The sequence below is a fragment of the Aegilops tauschii genome, chromosome 3, assembly GCF_002575655.3.
Source record: "Aegilops tauschii subsp. strangulata cultivar AL8/78 chromosome 3, Aet v6.0, whole genome shotgun sequence".
Taxonomy (NCBI): Eukaryota; Viridiplantae; Streptophyta; class Magnoliopsida; order Poales; family Poaceae; genus Aegilops; species Aegilops tauschii.
Genome location: NC_053037.3, coordinates 605,151,210 through 605,158,295, shown reverse-complemented (window position 1 = coordinate 605,158,295; position 7,086 = coordinate 605,151,210). Strand labels below are relative to the sequence as shown.

Here is a 7,086-nt window from a genome sequence, read left to right as displayed (position 1 = left end):
ATGGGGTGCAGCATGAGCCGCCTCCTCAAGACCACCGTCACGCTGATCATCCTCGTCCTTCTCCTCATGCCCGGGGCCTTAGCCGCCACTAGCTTCGATGCCTCACGAAGCCAACAGCTGCCGCTGCCGCGTGGGACGGTCCACGGGCCGGAGAGCGTCGCCTTCGACGGTCAAGGCCAGGGCCCCTACAGCGGCGTCTCTGACGGCCGGATCCTCAAGTGGAACGGCGAAAAGCTAGGATGGACTACCTATGCATATGGACCCGGCTACGATAGCAGGACGTGCACGCCGTCCAAGTTCAGCCCGGAGACTGAGACTGCCAGGGAGAGCCGCTGCGGCCGTCCGCTCGGCCTACGGTTCAACCAGAAATCGGGTGACCTCTACGTGGCCGACGCATACAAGGGGCTGATGCGGGTTGCGCCGGGCGGCGGGGAGGCCACCGTGTTGGTCAACCAGGTTGACGGTTTTCCTCTGCGCTTCACCAACGGTGTTGACGTCGATCAAGTTACGGGTCAGGTCTACTTCACCGACAGCTCGATGAACTATCAAAGGTCGCAGCATGAGATGGTCACTCGCACTGGGGACTCGACGGGCCGCCTCATGAGGTACGACCCACGGACATCCGATGTCACGGTGCTCCAGGCGGGCATGACGTACCCCAACGGCGTCGCGCTCAGCGCCGACCGCACTCACCTCGTGGTCGCATCTACCGGACCATGCAAGCTGCTGAGGCATTGGATCAAAGGGGTCAACGCAGGCACATCGGAGCCTTTTGCCGACCTGCCCGGCTATCCGGATAACGTGAGGCCCGACACCAAAGGAGGCTATTGGGCGGCGTTACACCGCGAGAAGAATGAGTTACCCTTTGGTCGTGATAGTCATGGTCTCGCTGTCAGGGTCGGTAACGATGGGAAGATAGTCGAGGAGATGAGAGGGCCAAAGAAGGTGAGGCCCACCGAGATTATGGAGAGAGCAAATGGCAAAATCTACTTGGGTTCGGTAGAGCTTCCTTATGTCGGCGTTGTTAAGCGCAAGTAGAGAACTATTGTAGTAGATGCATATAGGATGCCTTTTAGTTTCTTGCTCTTACCACTAAATGTAATTTTTCAATTTATTTTTGTTTTCGTCGGATGGACTATTGTAATACACATTTTCTATCAGCAAATCATTATTTGTTCTTTCCTCCATATTTACGTGCATAAAAGCTAAATTCTATCCATATAAGAGCCAGCCTGCATGCTATTGCTAGCGAGAGAGCAGGGACGCACCATGCACTCGTGGATTGTTCCCTTCACGTAAACACGCAAAGTCAATGAATTTGCTCTTTATTCCTGCTGTAGAATTCTAGAACCACATATATGCAGTGCAATTCACACATACACATATGCCCTCAAAGTTTTTGTATGTCAAGACACTATATTATTTTTGACAAGAAACAATGGTTATACTTAGACGTGTACTGTGACGGCACTCCTCCCAATGGTTGCTACGTAGAAGTGTAGTATTGTACATTGGGGTGTGGCCCGTCACTAGGCATGTAAAAATATTTGTTCTCTCATTTTATCAATGCATCGAGACAAAAGCTTTTGTGTTTTATCAAAAATAATATAGTGTCCTGGCATACAAAAACTTTCAGGGCATATGTGTATGTGTGAATTGCATTGCATATATGTGGTTCTAAAATTCTACAACAGAAACCGCCAAGAATAAAAGAAGTTCAGACGTAATGAACAAATTCGTTGAGATGGGTTTATTTTTTGTATCTATTAAAATAGGTTATGTTGTATCTTATGCCCTGCAAAATTTCATTTAAAATATGAGCACTTTTTAACTATGCAAAAAATACGAGATTATAAGTTTATAGTTTAATGTGTCATTCACATATATGTTTTTTGTGCAGACCACAAGTTGTCATATTTTTTTTATAGTTTTTTTTGCATGCACACGATGTATGCTAAACTACATCCATTTTGTGTTCATTTGTACGTTTGAATTGCACTGCATGTACGCACGTGCAACTCCTTTCTTCCTCTGATATAATCACCTGAACAGCTAATGGTCTCCAAATGGGCGCCGTTTGATTGGCATCCAAGGTACAGGATCGAAGCATATTAATTTATGACGAAAAATACACCAGCTGGTCGTATAATTAATCTCGTCGCCTAGCCTAGCTGTGACCTCATGTCTGTCTACTACCTTCCATTTTCGTTCAATCCACACAGCGATCCCTTTCACTTGTAGCTGCCCGGCCGCCATTTAAAGCCAACCCATCCCGGCCTCCGCAAGCTAGCCTGCCCTCCCAACAACCCTAGCCGCAAAATGGAACCCCAGCTCCCTGTTGCAGCCGCCGCCACCAACGCTCCTGCAGCCGCGCCGGAGATTGGCCGGTCGTTCATCGCCTGCCCCGAGGATTCCGGCCCAAAACGGTGGGTACACTATATGAAATTACGCATGCATATAGCTATATCTTTTACGGATTAGATCTATTTTATATTTTTTTCTTGTTGCTAGATCAAAAGCATATGCATCGACGGAATGAATCTCTAATCTCTTGATTTCCAAGTTTCAAAAGCATGCATCCAGGAAATGAATCTCTAAACTCTAGTGGGGTATTCTCCTGATTTGTTAGATTAATGTACTCCAATCTCTTGATTTGCAGCGTATGCACCTCAATGGATGAGCTGGACAGCCTAGACTGGGAAATCGTCTTCGCCGACCTGCTGCTACCCAAGGTGGCGGAGATGGTATTGGCCTCCGACGTAAAGGACTACATGGCGCTTTGAGGTGTGTGCAAGCCGTGGAGGGCCGCCACTGCCGACCCGAAGCTAGTGGGCATGGACCCGCGCTTCTACCCATGGCAATGGGAGATGACGAAAGGGGATGAGCGCACCGATCACAAGGCCAGGTTCGTAAACCATCTCACCAGCGCCTCCATCGAGCTCAACATCCCTCGGGAGTACGGGGACGTCGTCGCCAGCGCCGAGGGCCTCCTGGTGCTCTTAGCCTTAGGGTGGGATATGCGGCTGTTCAACCCGGTGACCGGGGCCGTCGCTGACCTGCCCAACGTCTTCCTCGAGAGCCCACGCTGGGCGATCGAGTGGAACGCGGCAGGAATGGTCTACAACGACGGCGAGGCTGATCCCACCGTGGTGCTGTATGTGACGGTGGGGTCGTTCAGGGAAGTAATCATGCACGCAAAGCCCGGCGACGTCAGGTGGCAGATCGTGGATCCTTCGCCGGCGCTGTCAGAGTCCGGGCTCTTCGTGCGCGGCCAGTTCTTCCTGCCAACTCTAGAAGGGGATTTGCTCAGATATGCGCTCCGACCGCAGCCTCACTTCGTGTGCGTGGCTAGGCAGCACGCTCGCCACAGGCTTAGTAACAACTCGTTCATCAGATCCTTCCTGCAACTGGCCCGCCACCGCGACGGGGTGATGAGAATGCAGCTCGTGCGTGACGTCCTTGTCGTGTTCCCTAGCGAACACGTGGACATGGTTGTCGAGTTGTTCTGGGTGGACGTCACAGAGGGGAGCCTTACACTTGTGCAGCAACAGGACTTGGCCGATGGCGATGATCGGCGTGGTGATTACATGTTGGCGCTAGGCATCGGCAGTGATGAGTCTGAATCTGATGACTAGTACCATGTTCCAGCGATATGTTCCATCAAGACGTCTAGTGTCAAGACATTGCTGTATCCTTTTATCAGCTTGTTGTTGAATAATTTGCTGACAGTTATTTCAATTCATGTAAAAAAATGTTTTATAATATTGTGTGGAACATAATTATTATTGACATTTTTTCCTATTCTTCAAAGCTGAAGTTATGTGCTTTCAATCACTACAAGATTAGTCATCAACCCGTGCACTTCCACGGGAAAGCAATTTAAGTTACAAATAATATCATACAGATGTGATTTTTTTTATTTATGCATCAATGATGAGTAATATATATAGAGAAGAGAAATGACATAAGTTCTCGGTATAAAAATCCTCGTATTCAAAATCAAGTAGCATGGGTGCATCAACATAGGAAACTCACACAAACTAATAAAATTCTATATCAGTATATATTGAACTCATGTTCCAATCATTTCCATGGAACTCCTTGGAAAGTACAAACCTACGTTATACTAAGCCAGTTATAGTTTGAAAAAAAATGAAGTTACTTCATTGAAAGATTAAAAAAGTTATATTAAACCTTAGTAACAACAACAACAAAGCCTTTAGTATCAAACAAGTTGGGGTAGGCTAGAGGTGAAACCCCTAAGATCTCGTGACCAACTGATGGCTCCGACACATGGATTGCAAGCTTCCACGCACCCCTATCCATAGATAGTTTTTTGGTGATACCCCAATCCTTCATGTCTCTCTTAACGGACTCCTCCCATGTCAACTTCGGTCTACCCCGACCTCTCTTGACATTCTCCGTACGTTTTATCCGTCCGCTATGCACTGGATCTTTTGGAGGCCTGTGTTGAATATGCCCAAACCATCTCAGACGATGTTGGACAAGCTTCTCTTCAATTGGTGCTACGCTAACTGTTGAGCATGTCACCTTTTAGTGGGCCAACACTCAGGCCATACAGCATTGCGGGTCGAACCGCCGTCAGTTCACATCTTCATCAATACCCCCATCCTCCTGTAGCATTGGCCCCAAATATCGAAAGGTGTACTTCCGGGGCACCACCTGCCCACCAAGGCTAACCTCCACCTCCTCACACCTAGTAGTACTGCAACCGCACATCATGTACTCAGTTTTAGTTCTACTAAGCTTAAACCCTTTCGATTCCAAGGTTTGTCTCCATAACTCTAACTTCCTATTTACCCCCGTCTGACTATCGTCAACTAGCACCACATCGTCCGCAAAGAGCATACACCATGGGATATCTCCTTGTATATCCCTTGTGACCTCGTCCATCACCATGGCAAAAAGATAAGGGCTCAAAGTTGACCCCTGATGTAGTCCTATCTTAATCGGGAAGTCATCAGTGTCGACATCACTTGTTCGAACACTTGTCACAACATTATCGTACATGTCCTTGATGCGGGTAATGTACTTTGCTGGGACTTTGTGTTTCTCCAAGGCCCATCACATGACATTCCACGGTATCTTATCGTAGGCCTTCTCCAAGTCAATGAACACCATATGCAAGTCCTTCTTTTGCTCCCTGTATCTCTCCATAAGTTGTCGAACCAAGCAAATGGCTTCCATCGTCGATCTCCCAGGCATGAAACCAAACTGATTTTTGGATCATGCTTGTCATTCTTCTTAAGCGGTTCTCAAGAATAAGATGCACTAAGAGAATATAAGTGCAATTGTATCATGACACATTAGTAGTTGAGATCCTATACATCCCTGTTCATTGTGGTGAGCTAACCTTGGCAAAGGGAGCATGCATGCAACTCATTATGCAAAAATAACCTATAAGAATAGCCTGCACCAGCGAGAGTGGATTTTTGGAACGCGGGCGTATTGGAGGACCTTATTTTAAATACTTTAATAATCACATTCATTTTTTAAAAAAATTCCGAAAAGAATTCTACATGATCATATGGATGTATATTACATATGTGTAAAGTTTGGCGATGAAATAAGTAAACATGTGAGCTATACAAAAATGACAAAATGATGATTTCCAAATAGTGAATAATACATGCACTATTCATCTTTCCAGAGTCCTGATTTTGTCATTTTCGTGTGACTCACATGGTCACTTATATCAGCATCAAATTTTGCACATGTGTAATATACATCCATATAAACATGTTGATTTATTTTCATAATTTTTTGAAACTTCAAAATAGCATTTTGGCATTATTCAAAATATAGGGCTCCAATGCACCCGTGCTCCAAAGTGACTTTTTGCTGCACCAATGTACTATATCTTGAGAAAAGGAACTCCTTGGTCATCACCGAACATGCCCCAAAAGGATAATTTTAGATTTAATTTCTTGTTGCTTCCATCAACTAATCAAATCCTGCTACCAATAATAAAATAATAATTCTGCTATTACAAAAATTACTAACAATTCATAAAGTGGTTATTTCTCTACTCTGGTCTCAGATTTTAAGCTATATCTGTTTCAGAACATTAGTTATTGCAATCTTAGAACGAACATAAACTGCTCCTCATCATCCATAATAAGTGAAAGTTTTGGAGAAATCATACAAAAGTAAATGTCAGTATAGCCTTGTCAACTGGATGTTGCTTATGTGTCATGAATCTTTGTTATTTGTATCGATTAAATAGTGAATAAATAACAAATCCGAAATATCATAGTAAATAAAGTAATTTAAAGGAAGCATATATCATGAAAAAGGTGATTAGGATTCCATCCGAGGCTTCCAACTATAGGCATCTCCCCTTTTTCTCAAACATACACTACAACCAAAAAGATGAAATGGTAGATGGAAACAACGATTAAATGCAGAACATGATGAAATAATTAAGCTTGCATGGCATATTTGTGTCTGAACTAAGAACAATTTCTTGAAGAAATATACTTGCTATTTGGTAACAATAGTTGATGGTTTCATCATAGAGACAATAGCTAATGGCTTCATTGGAGGACAACCGACTTTGGACAAAAATATGATTGAAATTCAAAATCATGGACGTCTTCACTTAAGAGGGAAACAAAAATCAGAGGAAGAGAACTGGAAATTAAGTGGTTGTATAGGGAGATGTATATGCATGACTCATATAATCGAGATAGAAATTCAAATAGAAAGAAATCATGTGCATGCTTCATTTAATAGATATACTATATGAACACTAACTCAAGCAAACATACAATGTCCAAAAGGTTTAAAAAATAAGCAACTTCGATAATGGACAAAGCAATCATTGGGTCAGATCTAGGAGTTAACTCTCATCTGGAGTATATAAATATCAATGGAATCAGTATGAGTAAATAATAGCCACTTTACGTGGTAAGAAAATGCATATCTGCATGCAATCTGTGGAGTAAAGCATCAGCAATTCCCATGACTCAACTTCTAATGCACTATTGATGTTTCACGTGCAGGGTAATAACATGGTAGTATGAAGCCATCATCTTTCATCCATCCAAGGTATCCTAGTGTGCT

At 44.2% G+C, this 7,086-nt stretch overlaps 1 pseudogene; it reads left to right on the top strand.

Moving 5' to 3' along the window:
• Positions 1-1,038, top strand: LOC141021086 (protein STRICTOSIDINE SYNTHASE-LIKE 10-like; annotated as a pseudogene).
• The last annotated feature ends 6,048 nt before the right edge of the window (positions 1,039-7,086 follow it).